This window comes from Mirounga leonina, unplaced genomic scaffold (assembly GCF_011800145.1).
Source record: "Mirounga leonina isolate KUSES-001 unplaced genomic scaffold, KU_Mleo_1.0 Mir_151, whole genome shotgun sequence".
Classification (NCBI taxonomy): Eukaryota; Metazoa; Chordata; class Mammalia; order Carnivora; family Phocidae; genus Mirounga; species Mirounga leonina.
The window spans coordinates 107,007,885-107,024,404 of NW_023270377.1; the positions used below are offsets into that span (position 1 = coordinate 107,007,885).

Genomic DNA, 16,520 nt, shown 5'->3' on the forward strand with positions numbered 1-16,520 from the left:
CACAAATTTTTACTAAACATTATACATTCCTGGTTCATCAGTAGAAACATCCATCCTTCTCTTCTGTCCTAGGGATTAAGGAAGAGGCAAATAAAGTGTAAGACAAGATTCCTGCCCTCAAAGCATTGTTGGGCTTCTTGGGGCAGTGAGACACACATCGTAACAGGAAAGAAAAGCAACCAGTCCTCCTAGGGAGACGTTTCTTATCACGCGAATTCAGGTTGCAGATCAAATTGCCTATGTCTTGTGATTATTCACTGAAATAGCTAAATAGATATCTCGCTATCCAAAGAACAACTTAAAGTAATATAGCTCCCCAAATGTAAATTATGACCTAATACTAGCTAATATTGGTAGGTAATTATTAAATTATGGTAAATTTCTACTTAGCTAGATACAATTTTATCTTGGAAACAAGTTGTCAAAGATCAATGTTGATTGTTGAGAATGTTCTAACTTCAGGGAATGACTTCAGCAAAGACAAATTGCAAGATGTAAAAAGGAAGAATATCATGTAAATATACGGGGTACCCACGCTATGCAGGGTGATCTGGCCTGTCTGAAGAGCTGAGCAAATGTTTGCTGGTCATACTTACCAGTAGCCACTGTCCCTAACTGTGAGGGGGTTGCTGTGGGTGGCACCCCCATCTTCAGGACACAGGACGTTGCTGTGAGTGGCAGGGGCATCCAACCCCTAGGCTGTCTTTTAACCTCTGCACACCACCACCATTCATATGTGCAGAATATAGTGAGTTTCCAAGGAGAACAAAGTTTTCTTTCACAGAAGGAGGGAAAGAAAGTTGGTTCAAATGGACTTTTTAACTACATTTCCTTGTATCAGGCTCTGGTAATTCCCCCTAGGACATTTCCTATCTAAGAATCATGGAGCTTCCGAAAGACCTTTTGGAACATGCTATTTTAAAACTGATAAGAACAGATACTACACTTGATCTTAGTGAAATGATATTTGTAACTCACTGAGAAAACAAACAATGCTGGAAAAAGTCAAAATCCATTTTGGAGGACAGTCAAAGGGGGACCAGAATCCACAGTTTTCCTTCAAAGTTCAGAAACCCTGAGGCTGTGTTTCCCATTCAAGAGCACTTCTGGGCCATTTATTTCCTGAGGCTTTGGTCTCCGCCTGCCTATTTTCACTGTTCTTTCTTCCCTCTGTTTCCAGGGTGGTGGTTTTGGGATAACCCAACTCTGAAGCTGTACCGCCTTGGAGGCACAATTATCTGAGTTCCTGGCCTTATCTTGCCCTCCTTGTCCAGGGGCTGTGGGAACAGAAGTCTGACTGTCTGGGCAGATGAAAGGCTGACCTCTCACTGCCCTGGCTCCTGCCTCCTGCCTCCTGCCTCCAGGGTCCCCCATGGTTCTCCTTTGAGCTCCCGTGAGAGGGCCCTCTGCAAGAGGGAATGAGCACAGGGTGGCATTCTCCTCTGTCTCAGTTCATGATATCTCCTTCTGAGCCAACAACGCCCCACTCAGGGATGCTCAGACTGCAGCAGGACACTTCCCAGACCTCCTCTGGCCTCCCTGCACCAAGCCCTTACGATGCAGCCAGCTCTGGCCATTTATCCTGTTCTGGGACCCAATGCCCCAAGGGCTCAGGGTTCCCTGAAAAGTCCCTCTGTGACAGGGCCTGGACAATTAGTGCAATTGGCCAGAGAAGATACACAGAGCCAAGTCAGAAAGGCCCAGGCCACTGCCCTCACCAGCACGGATGGCTTTGACCCTGTGTAAGGTTTAACTCAGAAGCAGGACCCCACCCCTCCTTGCCACATCGCCAGCTACTGTTGGCTCCACCACTAAGCCATGAGGACAACCTCAGGATAGTGATCTCACCCCCTTTGGTTTCTATGTCCCTGATGTTTGTGTACCCGCCGCCCCACGGGATGTCCAGGATGCAGTGAGCCCCATGTGCCACCAGACTCTTTAATCTGTAGAAGGTGGCCACGGCAGTGGACGGCGAGCCTACATTTGAACAGCTGTGCATTGCGCAGGTGAAAATTCAGGCCTTCAGTGTGACAGACCTGGGTTCACGGTGCAGCTTGGCCACTCAATGGCTTCCTCCCTGTGGACACCTTAAAGGCCCAGGCTTAGCATGGGACAAATAGTAAGTATTAGCCTGAGTGGGAAGAGAGAGACTCAGTGATACAGAGACTTAAACCAGGGGTCTGCAAACTAAGGCCCACAGCTCCAATCCAGTCTGCCACCTGTTTTTATAAATAAAGTTTTATTGGAACACAGCTACTCCCATTCATTTGTCTATGACTGCTTTTTTGTAAGAGACCATATGGCACTCAAAGCCTACACTATTTACCACATGGCCCTTTATCAAAAACGTGTGTCAACTCCTGACTTAAACCAACAGGGGAATCTCTAATGGCTCAATTTCCAGGACTAGAGCCCATCTGGGCCCCATTGCCTCTCTCCAGGGAAACCACCACCCCACTGATGAATAAGAAGCCATGGAAGAAAGACCTGCAGTCAAGGTCAAGGACCAGACATCAGACAGGGAGGCCCACGTGGGCCAAGCTGGGGACACACAAAGCGCCTTGGTTCCCATAACTTGATCTGCCAGTGCCCAAGCCACCAAGGAGAGGGCCACTCTTGCAGTCTTCACTGTCTCTTGTCCTCCAGTCACCCCTCTGTCAATACAGGCACTCGGGGCTCTGCTGCTGCCCTGCAGAAAATTCTCACCTCACCCTGACAGGGGTGGGAGGAAAGGCAACACATAAGACAGGCTCCGTCTGGGATCTGTAGCTGCGGGGCCAGCCAGCTCACTTCCCAAGTTCAGAAAACAGTGCTTCTCATCCACAGCCCAGGCAAAGAAGAGGGATAACTCTCCACATGGCAGGGGTTGGGCCAGGTGCATTGTCCCAGACCTTATTGAAACCTCTCACCCCCTCGGGAGGTTATCACCTCTCTTTTCAGATTTGGAGCTGGATACTCAGGAGTGTTTTCGCATTCGACCAGTTATAAAATGGTGGATCCAAGTTCAACCTTAGTGTCCCTGAGTCTACACCCATGTTCTTTGCCTACACCACCGACACCAGTTAGCTGGTAGGCCAGGAATCACATTCCATGGCCATGTATTGAGGACCAACTGTGTGAGGTTCTAGGGATATGACAGTGAACAAACTAGCAGTAATCACAAAAGGGAGCTTATATTCTATGGGGCTTGGACAGATAGACACTAGACACATGGGCATAATGCTCAGTACATCAGACAGTGCCAAGTGCTAGAGAAGACAATCAAATCAAGAAGGGAGATAAGGAAGGCCAGGGATGAGGGACGTATCATTTTATTTAATTTTTTTGTTTTGTTTTGTTACATAAATGAATTCATTTATTATTGGATAGCAATGTTTCAAATGGTGGAGCTTCTACTGGTCTTTCAACTCCTTCAGTATTCTGTCACTTCTGTGACGGCAGAAGTGGTGGTGTAGGTCTAGGTGCCACTGGCTACGGTTTTCATGCAGGAGCCACAATGCCAGATCCCCACAGCTCGTCTTTTCATCTTGGTTTTTCCATAGAAGGAGCAAGTGTACTTGGCATGCTGGCTTAGTTCAGTCTTCTCCACCATTTTCCTGAGGAAGCACCATAACGGCTCCCATATTTACCCACGATTCAGACCTTCTTGGTGCGTTTAGCCATGTCACCACAAACTAGGTCTGAGCCCAGAGAGACAAGGGAGGTACCATTTTAAAGAGCATGGCCAGAGAAGTCTTCACTGGGAGAGATGATGTTTGAGAAAGACCTAAAGGAAGCCAGGGAGTCAAACAGGAATATCTGAGAGAGGACATAATAGGTAGAGAGCATAGCAAGTGCAAAGGCCCTGAGGTAGAAGGAGGCCTGGCCTGATCAAGGAACAGCCAGGAGGCAGTGTGACTGGGGGAGGAGGGTGGGAAGTGGTAAGAAGGAGATGAAGACCGACAGGGGAGGTGGCAGAGAGACAATGGGACTCTCCCAGCACCTGTTGTAGCAGCTGGAATTCCACTATCCTCCCAAATTTTGGGGTCTCCAAACCTCCTACTAGAATGCTTCTGACCCTGATAGAGGAGCCCTTGAGCATCTCAGCTAATGCTCCAGCAAAAGACTAAGAGCGAGGCCCTGGATGAGCCATGGCATGTGGTGAGAGTGCGTGGGAGGGGAGAAGAAGGTAGGGACCTCCTGAGGAGTGCCTGAAACACAGGAAGATGGGAGACAGGGGGGTACTGTAGTACCAAGACCCCCATTTGTCCTCAGCTGTCCTGAGAGATGCCTTAGTTGAGTGCACACAGAGGCCAGCTTCCAGAAGCCTCTCTGAAATTGCTGGTTGCACCTTCTGGGTCTGAAGGTTTTCTGCAAGGACTGAGTATGAGTGTAGGGCCCGGGGCCCCATGCACCTGCAGTTCACAGGGCACTCAGGCCCCTGATGGAGCAGCTTGGAGCAAAAGGATGTGGATCAGCCCCTCACAGGCAGCTCTGGGTCCATGGAAACCCTGGGGGTACCAACCCAGCATAGAGCACAGAGCAGCAACCTTCTCCCCTGAGGTGGATGGTCTGGCCTAGAAGAGGGTGAAGAGAGAACTGTTAAAGGGTGTGGACAAGGGTGGTCCATCCTGCTGCTTCTGGGGTCCAAGCTGCCACCTTGCTGGAGAAGAAGGTCCCCGTACCATGTTCAGCCTCACCCAGTCTTCCCTGGCAGAATGAAAGTAGAGCCCAGGAATGCAAACTCCTTCTCCTGGAAATCAGAGAACTGAAGAGACCAGCTCAGGCTCAGACAGCTCAGATTAGAGCCCAAGATTCCACCACCTCAGGCTCTCCCCCCACCATCCCCACCACCCATGTGCAAGATAGAAATTAATACAACTTCCCCTGCCCAGGCAAGTCGCACTAGCAGTCAGGTTCGTAAGAATGGGAAAGATGTTGAGAGGTTATTTGCACCTGCTTTATATCTGCACACTTTTCTGTTTAGTCTGATAAGCAGTCCAGACAGCAGTTCAGTTAAGTGACCAAAGCCGCTTAAATATAGACACAGGAGTTTGTCCTGTGTGCCTCCTCCCCTCAGATAATATGATCCCAGCACGAGAATCCGGCTTCTACGGAAGTGACCGACTTTTCATCTTCACCTGAGGACCCTGTTGGAAATCAGGCCCCTGGGGCAACTGTTGGTGCTTGGAATTACCGGCACATAGCAAAGCCGCTCACACTTCCGATCTCACTCTGTCCTTGCCCAGCCTGGTACAGCGGAGGGTGGAGGGGTGGAGAGAGCATTAGCATTTATCCAATGCTCTCTGTACCGGGGTGCCAGGGCGAGCTGTTCATGTGCGCATCAGGAAGGACAGTGCCGTTACACACCTGCTTAGAAGAGAAGCCTGGGGTCCTCACACAACACAGTAACCTGAATGTTCCTGGAAAAGATGTAAAGTCTGTCTCAAGGGCACACTGATAGCACCTGGTCAAGCCAGCACTAGGATTCAGGTGTAACTTGATCCCATAACCTTTGCAACTCTCCAGGCTCATGGGCAGGCAGGCAGTATGCTCCTCTCTAGGACACCAAGCACTTTGTGCCACAGTTCTAAGGAAACAAATGCTTCAAGCTTAAGCATTGCCTGCTCTCCCCAACACACGTGCGCGCGCACACACACACACAGACACCCAAGTCCGGAGATCTGAAAGGCAGTACCCACCCTCACTGAGCTCAGGTCTCTGTAAGCTTCAGACCCAGTGTGCATGAGGGTCCCCACTCACTCTTGCATAGGGAAGCCTGTGGTGCCTTGGCCGGAGCCCCTCTCCATCTGTACCAGTAGGGCTCGGACTCACAGGCAGGCAGCCAGCTTGACTGTGTCTGAGCGCAAGGACATCATATTTCTTCTGAGGGCCTTTTTTCCTCCCTTTCATTCACACTGAGGGCAATGGAACCTTCACCCAGGCCTGCCTCTGATAAGGCTCTAGGCGGTAAGAAAGCAGAGCTGAGCCTCTTATCAGGCAGCTGCAGGGAGATCCGGTGCCCGACCTGGTGGGCCTGGGACTGATAAAGTGGGTCTGGGCCCAGCCGCTCACCAGCTGCTTTCTCAGACCTGTCCCCAGGGCCCATCCCCTCAGAAACAGGGGCAGTGAGACCCAGGAACTGTCTTTCCATTCCTAAGCACCAAATAGACTTCTGGTGGCCACAGGCAGCCGGACCCCATGAGGAGCAATTGAGGTAAAGGTTTGGCAAGGAGGGTTGATGGAGAAGGGGATGCTAGAGAGTTTTGGGGGAAGTGGACATGGCAGTGAGTGCTGCATTTCAATCTGGGCCACTGAGAAGACCTTTCCCTCAGTAAGCTTTTGATAACCACTGACTTACTATGTGCAAGCCACCTTGTAAAATGCCAGGATACCGAGATGAAGATGCCATGGCCCTCCCTGCACCCCCAGAATTGTTTTGACATACTTGGTGAGTCTGACCATAGTAACAGGAGGTCACTTCCACTGGGAGGTCAGGACAGACATCCTCCTTGATGTGTAGACATTCGTTCCCCAGGTAGGCCAGGTGGAGTGGACATTTCAGGCAGAGGGAACAGCATGAGCCAAAGCCTAGAGGTGTGAAATAGAATTAGAATCCTTGTGACGTACAATGGGCTCACGTAGGACAAGCAGGAAGGTTGTGAACATGTGAGATAATGTGAGAATTCAGGCTAGCTTGTGCCTGTGGCTCTGCGCTGGTGCCCAGGAGATCCTAGGGTTCTCCCCAAGGTGTATCCCCCTTAGAAAACTCCCAATCTATCTGGTGAGCTGACAAAGAACCGAACAGTCTATGGAGCTGTCTTGCAATATTTGGGACATACTTATACCAAGAAATTTGTTGTTGTTTATCTAAATTCAAATTTAACTGGTGGTCTGCATTTTTTTTGGCAACCCTAGGAGGATGGGACCTGGGCATGGGTGTTTTTTAAAGGGTCCCATGTGATTCTGATGTGCAGCCAGAGTTGAGAACCACAAACAAGAGGCTCCTGCTTTGAGGCAGGAACCCCATACTCAGTGCCTCAACCCCCAGGCAAGGTGCCTGGGTGCAAAGCCCTCTGGATAAATGGAGCACTCCTAGTCTTAAAAAGCATCCTTATTTCAAGCATTGTCAAGATCCCCTTCTTACTCGGGGCTCCTGGGTGGCTCAGTCGTTAAGCATCTGCCTTCGGCTCAGGTCATGATCCCAGGGTCCTGGGATCGAGCCCCGCATCAGGCTCCCTGCTCGGCAGGAAGCCTGCTTCTCCCTCTCCCACTCCCCCTGCTTGTGTTCCCTCTCTCTCTCTCTGTCAAATAAAAAAAAAAAAGATCCCCTTCTTACTCATTCATCCCATCCATACATGGATGCCTCCCACAATCGTTAAAAACCTATTTTTTATGTAAATTTGAAAATCTGAAACACATCCTAGTATTTAATACTTTAAGTGATGTATTTATTTTGTAATAATTTATTTTACATAATTACAATATAATTATGGTATAATTATGGAAGTTATTCATTAACTGTATATATTTTAATACAAAATAATAAATAATTGTTCATAGCCCTCCTACCTCTTCTATCACACCATCTCCTTCACTTAACTTCTAATCACACTCCTGTCAGAACTTCAAACTCTCTAACCCTCAAGACTCCCAGCCTTGTCAAGTGTGACTTGCTGGACCCCCCACCTCACACCTATATCTCTCTGCTCATGTCCACTACTCTCAGTCTTGTTAGTTTCTCATTGTGTCATGCTGATCCTTTCTCAGTGGCTTCCAAGTGCTCTTCTAAACTTGGACGAGAAAAGGCTCTCCTCTCCATCCCTGTACTACTTCAGAATTTCTAGAGAATCTCCTTTTCCATAATCTCTCACCTATTCATGTCCTACAATACAAGATGTAGTTTCTTTACCTGACCTTTAAGATTCTCTACTTCCTGGGACACCTGAGTGGTTCAGGTGGTTAAGCATCCAACTCTTGATTGCAGCTCAGGTTATGATCTCAGGGTCCTGAGATCGAGCCCAGCATCAGGCTCCATCATTCTCTCTCTCTCTCTCTCTCTCTCTCTCTCTGCCCCTCCACCACCTCTCATGCTCTCTGCTCTCTCTCTCTCTCAAAAAAAAAAAAAAAAAAAAAGGACTCTCTTCTTCCCATAATGAGGTGAATAATGAAGTTTATTAATGATATTGAATGTGGTAGTGTTGGTGGAAGAAGCAATAAGACATGGAAAAGGAAGAGAGGAAAGTAAACCCAAGATATGTACTGGATTTAGCCATTCATATATCTCCTTCCTTCTCCTAAAAACATAACTTCTATATTTCCCCCCAAAATAGATATTTGAAAGATATAGAATTAAAAATTGCATTTTTCAAAATATGAAACCATCCCTGCTAAACAGAATAAAATTATTTGAAATCTGCTCTTAGACCATCTGGCACATCTGGGAGTCCTAATCCTAACTAGTCAAACAGATCCAACTCTATAACAGGCTGATGTGTCTTTTGGTAACTCTGTTTTCACTCTGTTACATGGTTTGCTTAAGAAAGTAATAGATCAGTCTGACAGAATAGTACATTGTGTCTGCACTTACCCTTTTCCCCTAAGATTATGTGTTAGATTTCAACCCTGCATTTGATATGCTAAGATCCCTGATGAGGAAAGATGCATAAAGTCTCCTGTCCATATCAGCTGTATTAAAACATCCAATTCACCACTCCTGTTGGTCATGAAATATAACCAGTTATTGGACTTTAACCTACCTGCAAAATTCCAAAGTGAAACAAAGTCTAAGTTTGTTGGCTTTCTTGATTGGTCTCCAGGGCATTTATCACTTTCTGTGAAAGAAACATTTAATTTAGATGGCAGTTGATTTGTGTCATGGGATTTCAACTGACAGGAGGAAGAGTTATGTATGTGTTTATAGCTTCTTTGCTTTTAAAAGATTAATGTTAGGGAAATATAAATCACAAGATCTGAACGGGGGGCTGGGAAGACAGAACAGGAGTGTGCCAGGGTGATGGATTGAGATGTATTATAGAGCATCTTCATCAGCCAAAAATACAGTGGGAGGATGCGGTGGAGGGGTGGTGGGGTGGGTGCAGTGAAGAGAAATAGCTTTTCCTCCCCAAGCACAAAGACAGCACAGGGGCTTGACTGGAGGCAGCCAGCTTCCTGGCTCTGGTGCTGGATGCAAAATGAGGTGAATTGGTGACTTCTTAAAGCCCTTTTCCTGCCCTGATACCCAGAGGACAAAGGAAGGCTAATAGCAGAGTGGGAAGCATCTGGAAAACAACTATCCCAGGAGATAAACAAGCATTCCCTACCCCTTAGGTCACAAGCACTGTCCCCCTCTGCTTCCCCCATAGGGGCCCTGCATCTAGGAGCCATATGTACGTACACACAAATGTGCAGGAGCTATGCTCAAATAAGTGGGAATGATAAGAAGAGCTTGCATGTGTTGGGCATTGCCTCTCTTGGAGCCATGCAGGTGCATCCTTCTGTATTGGTGAGTTAGCTGAGCATTAGAGAAGGTCACATGCAGGTGGGACTCAGGAGCCAGGACCTATAGCCATACCTCTCTGGCACCACAATCCACACTCCCTGTGCTGTGCATCACAATGCCCCCTTCAATCACTTTAAGATGATTTCTGTAGAGCAGTGTGTTGATGTGCATTTGCCCTTCTCTTCATCACTGCCCCAAGCAATACACTCCCAATATAGAGGTCAAAATATACCCTCCCTTTCAAACATTAGTCCAGCTTAAAAAACAAACCCCAGAAGTATCATTCACAATGCTAGCTAACAAGTATTGCATATAAAATCATACTGCACCATCTATATACATCATCTCATGTTATCCTCACAGCTGCCCTCTGAGGTAGGTTCTTTCATGATCCACTGCATGTGTAAGAACAGTGAACCTTAGCACACCTCAGCCCAGGGAGGGGAGAAAGCCTTATCCCTTGGTGTGGGTGCCCTCACTGGCTTGGGAGGAGGAGAAATATTCCAGGGAAAAAAGAGGAGCCATGCATGCCTCCTACTCCTGTGGCTTTCCTTCCTTCCAGAATCCCCACCACAGTCCTACCCTTCTGGTTATAATCTGGAGGTCCAGCTATCTCAGGGCCACTTTGGCCTCCCTTAGCACATCTTGGGGGAAAGTGGTCTTGTCTGTCTTTAGAATGTGGGCACTCATGCCCTTATCTGACAGGCACTACCTGAGGCTTTGAACCAAGATCCCCAGGCAGTAGGAGTCCCCTCCACCTCCTGTTCTCCCCACCCTGCTCCTCTCCCAACAGGAAAGGGCTCTGCCGCTCCTGTCTCTCAAACCCAGTGAAGGAAGGAGAAAAACACTTTTCCACATCCTGTTCGCCAACTGATGGGCCTTCTGGAAAGCCAATAACAAAGCATGGCTAACTAAATCATCATTATTTACACATGCAGCCTGATCGAGGACATTTAGTCATGTAATTAGGTACCTAATTATGCTGAAAATGCAATTATATGATTTTTTAAGTGAATTAAGTCCTCCAGAGAAGTGGTAAGGATTAGTGCATGTGATCCAGCTGGGATCATAGAGGGCACGTCAGTGTGACCCTGGGCTGTGCAGAGACCGAGTGATCGGTACTTGAGTTACTTGTGTGAGCACATGCACACACACACACACACACATACCCAGAGTCGGTTGGCTTCACTTCTGTGTCCCCAGGACTCCACACTTGCCTGCTACATACCAGGAGCTTAATAAATGACATCCATTAATATCATTGAAAGCTTAGGGTGCATCTGTGGAAGGACTGTTTAATGGCTGACTTGGAGACTCTTAAGGAGGTTATTTATTTAACATGTGAGAGGCAGGTGTGCAGAGAAATGATAAAAGAGTCAGCTGGGACATGTCAGAGGATATTTTATGCAACATCACTTATTTGTTCACGTAGCATTGTGTCAGATGTTGAGGTATATAAAATACAGTCCTTGCCCTCTAGTAGTTAAAAATCAGTGCAGAGACAGACAACTGCAAAGCATGTTAATGGTGATTTGAACAAGTTGTTCAGCAAACTGCAGCCTTCAGGCTAAACCCAGCCTCTGGCCTGTTTTGATAGAGTCATGGTTTTTACATTTTTAAAATACTGTTAAAAAAAAACAAATAAACCAACAAATAAAACAAAGAAGAATATGAACAGAGACCACATGTGGTCTATGTAAAGCCTAAAATATTTATGAGAAAACTGGCTGCCTCCTGCAGGAATAGAGGAAGGAGCACATAGGCCTTTTGCAGAAGTCAGGGAAGGCCTCCCAGAGGAGGTGACATGATCTAAACTTGTTGGCAGAACAGGAGTTTGCAAAGGCCCAGAGTTGAGATGGCATGGTGCATGCTCAAGCCTCCCAGGAGCTTCCTTCCAGCCAGGAGGCTGAAACATGAAAAGCAAGGATAAAAGGCAAATTGAGAGGATTTGTACCTGAAATAAGGGCTGTAGGCATCCAGAAGTTCTGAAATGTCAGGCAGTGGAACTTGGACTAGATCAGCAGAAGAACCAACAAGCATCTGGCCAGACACAGAGGCCTGCACCCAACATCAATCAGAGGGAAGGGACAGACGTCTCAGCTTCTCAGGCCCCTTGTGGCCTAGATGCCACTGACTTTAGCCTTTGAATCATCAGAAGGTACCTCTGGGGACTGAATGACCGGGGAGAGAAGAGCGGCTGGACGGAAGAGAGAGACACACACAGACAACTTTGAGAGTGCCCCGGGCCTCCCACACACAGACACCAAGGACACACGTGCCCCAGCCCTCTCTCCTGTGGCTCAGTGCTTCCCCCGCTGACCAGGCCCTCAGCGCTGCCTGGCATCTCTGTCCCTAAGCCCCTGACCGCCTCACCAAGTCCCCTCCCCTCAGCCTCTTCTCCCATGGGGGAGGATCAGCCTGGCTCCCTGAGGATGCTGATTTTCTCCCCCACGTTCTTGCACCACAGGGCAGAGTGTGGAGACAGAAGCTACTTGCAAGGCACTGCTACCCGTTTCACCCTCAGAGCCCCTTCCTGCTAAAAAGCCCACATCCTGTTCTCTGGGCTGAGGCCATTGCCTCTGCTGCCTCTCTCACACACGGCCACCGTCATTCTTTTTTTTTTTTTTTTTTTTTTTATGGCTTAAATACTTTTTTTTTCTTCTTTTTTTTTTATTCTTATGTTAATCCCCATACATTACATCATTAGTTTTAGATGAAGTGTTCCATGATTCATTGTTTGTGCATAACACCCAGTGCTCCATGCAGAATGTGCCCTCCTCAATGCCCATCACCAGGCTAACCCATCCTCCCATCCCCCTCCCCTCTAGAACCCTGTTTGTTTTTCAGAGTCCATCGTCTCTCATGGTTCGTCTACCCCTCCGATTTCCCCCGCTTCATTCTTCCCCTCCGGCTACCTTCTTCTTCTTCTTTTTTTTTCTTAACATATATTGCATTATTTGTTTCAGAGGTACAGATCTGAGATTCAACAGTCTTGCACAATTCACAGTGCTTACCAGAGCACATACCCTCCCCAGTGTCTATTACCCAGTCACCCCATCCCTCCCACCCCACCCCACTCCAACAACACTCAGTTTGTTTCCTGCGATTAAGAATTCCTCATATCAGTGAGATCATATGATACATGTCTTTCTCTGTTTGACTTATTTCACTCAACGTAATACCCTCCAGTTCCATCCACGTCGTTGCAAATGGCAAGATCTCATTCCTTTTGATGGCTGCATAATATTCCATTGTATATATATACCACATCTTCTTTATCCATTCATCTGTCGATGGACATCTTGGCTCTTTCCACAGTTTGGCTATTGTGGACATTGCTGCTATAAACATCGGGGTGCATGTACCCCTTCGGATCCCTACTTTTGTATCTTTGGGGTAAATACCCAGTAGTGCAATTGCTGGGTCATATGGCCACCGTCATTCTTAATGCTGTGCACACACACAGGGGACTTGCCTCAACTGCAATTCACATCAGCCACCAGCTCCTATGGTCACTCACTGGCAGGGGACGCTACGAGTGACCCCAGTCTCCATTTCAGTCAACCTGCCTTCCAAGGGCCCCCAGCACTCCTAGCTCATGCCCATGTCCACTCAGGCAGTTCCTCAGCCCAGGGGTGCCCTTGCCTCTGCAGCCTGGCCACTTCCCTTCCTTTTTCACCTCCTCCCTTCTGCAGCTCAGATTCTGCAGCCCATCACTGTGGTCCTTTGTTGTATGTCCTCAACTCCTACCAGTAATCACTAGAAAGTATGTTCAAGCCCACCACTTCTCACCTCTCCCACTAGAGTCCAAGCCACCATCCCCACCATGATCCCCTTCCCCTGCATAGTGTAATCCTGTCAACATCTCAGTTCCTGCCACTCCTTTGCTCAGAATCCTCCCATGGCTCCCATCTACCTCAGGGTAAGTGCTGATGCCCATACAGGGCTCTCAAAGCCCTACGTGGTCTAACCCCAGTTCATGCTCCAACCCTGTCTTCTACAATTCATTTCATTACGGCCACACCGGCCTTCTGACTGGTCCTGAAATATGCAGAGCTGCTCCCACCTTGGTGCCTTTGCACTTGCTGCTCCCTCTGTGTGCAACACTGTTCCCCAGATACCCTCATCCTCCCCCCATTGCCTGGTTCAGGCCCCAGCCACATGCCACCTTCTTCCTGATGCCCTCCAGGCTGCACTGTTTAAACTTGCAGCCCCCACCCTGAGACCCATCCTCTTTTCTGCTTCATTTTTTCTCTTAGCACCATCTAGCACACTACAGAGCTTATTTATTTCTCCTTTGCATCATCTGTGTTTCCTCCCTAGAACGTGAACTCCAGGAGGACAAGACCTCTGAGCTATTCGTCTACTGGTATCACCCAAGCTGGTTTGGGTTGAATTCTCTCTTTGTCTTTTCTCATTCTATCCTGTTGGCTCAGTCTAGATACATCCAACTGCTCCGTGCTGCACGCCTGCACCCAAACATGGCCATGGCTGCAAGCACACCCCACTCACTCACACACAAACACACGCTTGCACACTCACACTCACACACGCTCACACTGACCAGACCCACCTCAGCGCCATGACCACAGCCTGAGTGCGCTGTCCAGCAAACCACCACCTTTCCCTGCCTCCACTCTCTCCAAGCCTCCCACATTCTGTAGAAGGCTCCGTTTCAGTTTATCTCACTGGAAAAAAAGAAAAAGAAGCACTTCAACCACCAAAAGCACTTATAGAAATGTTTTAGTGGAGCTTTGCTGTGAAGGGCACGAGAAAGGGGCCAGGAGCAAGAGGGAGACAGGATATCAGAGGAGGTTTTCCTTTTCTTAAGCTTGGGGATGGTCATGTTGCCAGAGGTGATCTGGTGGAGGGAACTGATTCAGTGATGCAGGGGAGAGGAGAGGATCTCAGCAGAGGTTAGTAAGAGATGGGTCTAGCACACACGCAGCCCATGGACAGCGGCAAAGGGAAAGCTGAGATCTTCCTGACACAGTGCTCCCTGCTTTCCTCCTGGTCCTCTGCCTTCTCCCTTCCAGGATGCTCTATGGAAGACCACTGACTCAGCTCTTACTCTTTTTCCTGCCCTAGGCTGTCAATGCCATTGAGACCCTGGAGGCCCCAGCTGGGTCTCCAGCCCTTATTTGTCCCCCAAGCCCCAGGCCCTGTGTACGGTGACTTGAAGGCTCTCTGGGCATAGCATCCCCCCCCCCCAGTCACACTGATCCCCCCGCCCTGGTGAACCCAGCCTTCCCGCTCAGACCAAAACCTTGACTCTTCCTCCTCTCTGTTTTCTTTTTTCTTATTTTTTTTTTTTAATTTGCTCACCCTACATCTAATCCAACAGCAAGTCCCATGGACCCCAATTCCAGACATGTCTAAAATACCTCCGTTCTTCCTCAGCAGCGCCACCACTGTGCAGGCCTAAGCACCTGCCTGGGCCACGGCCGTAGTGGCTCCCAGCCTCACCCCCACGTCTGTCCTCAGCACGGCAGCCGTGGCGGCGCTGCTCAGATAAAACAACCCGAACAGCCCCGTGGGAGACCCTCCCTGGCTTCTTCCCACCCCATACTTCCTTCTACGGTCGAGGGCCGCACCTTCTAGCCCCCCGGTCTCTGGCTCAGCCCAGAGCTCCCCAAGCCTGCCTGCCCCGGCCTTCACACTGGCCAATGTCCAGCTGGAACACTCCTCTTTCAGATTCAGAATGAGCAAGGCCCATTCTCTCCCTGCTTCACCCTGTATGAATCAGCTCGGGCTGCTCCCACAGAGTACTGCGCTGTGGCCTGGAAGACTTCAATAGCAGATGTTTACATAGTGTTCTGGAGGCTGGAAGGCACTGACAGATCCTATATCTGGTGGGAGCCTGCTTCCCCGTTTGTAGATGCCCATCTTCTCTCTAGATCCTCACGTGGTGGGAGGGGTGAAGGAGCTCCCGGGGTCTTTTTATAAAGGCATTAACCCCATTCGTGAGGGCTCCACCTCCCAAAGGCCCCACCTCCTAATACCATCCCAGGGAGGGCTTTCAACATATGAATTTTGGGAGAACACAAACATTCAGTCTCTAGCACCGCCCAAAAGCACTTCCTCTGAAAGGCCTCCCTGATCACTCTCTCTCTTCTCCTTTCTTTCTGTCTCATAGCATCTATCGCCACCTGGATCCACATTTTTCATGAGCTTTTGGCTGCTCCCTCCTCTAGAATGGAAGACCCTGAAGACAGGGCTTTGTGCTGTGCACTGTGAGATCCGCAGGCTCTAAAAGAGGAACACAGTAGCCATTCAGAGACTTTTGCTGGATGAATGATTCTGGAATGAGCTTTGGAATTAGACGGACCTAGATTTCAATCCCACAGCTTATCCATCCACTGTGTGAACTCAGGCAAGTTACCCAACCTCTCTGAGCCTCAGTTTCCTCGACTGTAAAGTGATAGACATTATAACATCACCTCAATGATTCCTGTGAGAAACGGGAACAACACATGCAATTGTAAAATGAGCCCCCAAAATGGTGACAATGACATCATCATCCACATCAGGAAAAAAGGGTTTCAAGTAGGAAAAGAGAGCCTCAGGCAATCAGGATCCCTGGGGAAGCGGACAATGTGGAGGCCAGAGGGGTGGCTGGCCCAGGCCTCAGGGTGTGAAAGGGAGAGCATATGAAGGCCACATGGACCCATGGGGGTTTGGGGAAGTCTGGGAAGGTGACCTTGTCTTGAGAAAAGCTTCAGAGGCAGCCAGATGCCCAGGGTCACTACAGCCAGAGGCTTTGTAACACCAGCCTCTGTTCTTTCCTAAGCTGAAGAGATCAGGTCTTCCCTACGTCCCCATGCCTGAAATCAGGATTGGAGAGAGTATCACTGGCCTACTTCCTGGGTGAGCACTGTCATTCTGAGCCTCACACCTCATCGAGAAGCACAGCTGCTCCTTACAGAATTATCTTTCCCGTCGTGGATCTTGCTTGCCATCCATGTGCTTGACCTTGGGCTAGAACAGTCACATAGCTGGGAAGCTCACAAGCCACCCATCAGTGGTAGGGCCCGTGACG

General features: G+C 48.8%; 1 protein-coding gene and 1 pseudogene across 1 annotated transcript in view; one reads left to right on the forward strand and one right to left on the reverse strand.

Annotated features, from left to right (window-relative positions):
• Positions 1-16,520, forward strand: part of GYPC (glycophorin C (Gerbich blood group)) — a 42,942-nt gene that overhangs the window by 12,834 nt on the left and 13,588 nt on the right. The window lies entirely within an intron of this gene.
• On the reverse strand, positions 3,393-3,663 carry LOC118012563 (annotated as a pseudogene).